This window comes from Hirundo rustica, unplaced genomic scaffold (assembly GCF_015227805.2).
Source record: "Hirundo rustica isolate bHirRus1 unplaced genomic scaffold, bHirRus1.pri.v3 scaffold_9_arrow_ctg1_1, whole genome shotgun sequence".
NCBI classification, from domain to species: Eukaryota; Metazoa; Chordata; class Aves; order Passeriformes; family Hirundinidae; genus Hirundo; species Hirundo rustica.
In genome coordinates, this window is record NW_026690716.1 from 14,145 (window position 1) to 15,164 (window position 1,020).

The window sequence follows — 1,020 nt, forward strand, 5'->3', positions numbered from 1 at the left end:
ATCACTTAAATTCTTTTCTTTATTTAACTCATAGATAGATAAGGTCAGCTCAAAACACCTCTGAACTCTTGTTGGGACTCCACCTGTATTGTGGTATTGAGGTGGCCTTGGAGTATAAAGCAGTTAGAATGTATTTCTACTCCCATTCCTGACAAATCTAGTGATTTACTGGAAACCATAATTCCTTGTACTGGATTCGCTTCTTAATATTGCATGCTCACTTTTAAAATATATAATCTAGAACACATAAGTAATTGATATCAGTAATACTGGAATGTTACATACTACTAAGATAGAAAACAAAACAACAGGAGCAACAGAAAGTGTCCTTTTCTGTAACTTTTGTAGTCAGTTGCTGCTATTCCTTCTATGTTGCACATGAAAGCAGTTTCACCCTTTGCTGGCTTTCCTGGAAATGCAATACTGTCCTTCCTTCACAGCCGAGTAAAGTTTTGGTTCCTCCTCTGTACGTGGTATTAGAACTGGTGCTTAATGGGGCAGTGCATTAACCAGAGAAAAGGGATCAGAAAGAGACAGCATCAGTACAAGTTAAAATTCATAGTTTCAAGCAGGACAGTATGGAGCCAGAAATTTGAAAAGGGGCGCTCGACTGTGTCCTGTCTCCCCTGAGAGAAGGGATGTCTGCTCTGATCCAGACACCCCATGCTGCAGCAGTGTCAGCACTCTTTTGGTATAAACAGGGAGCCAAGTCCGCTGGAATCAACAAGCCAGTGATTTTAGGCTCCTGCAGCATCGGAGGGGATTGCTCTCTATACTGTGGGGTGAAAATGAGGGCAGAGTCGGTCACAGTACATTTGCCTCGGCTGGAAGAAGAAACCAGACCTGCAGCATTTCATTCCAGCTACCCAGAAAAATCCTTCGGTGCAGCCTATTGCAAAAGCATGACACTCTGCAGAAATGAGACTGGGCATGCCTGCCAGGAGCCCTGAGGAGGACACTCTCTCCCATTCACCAAGGCACTGCTGCATCTTCCAGGCTGACCCGAGTTGCGGCCAGTAT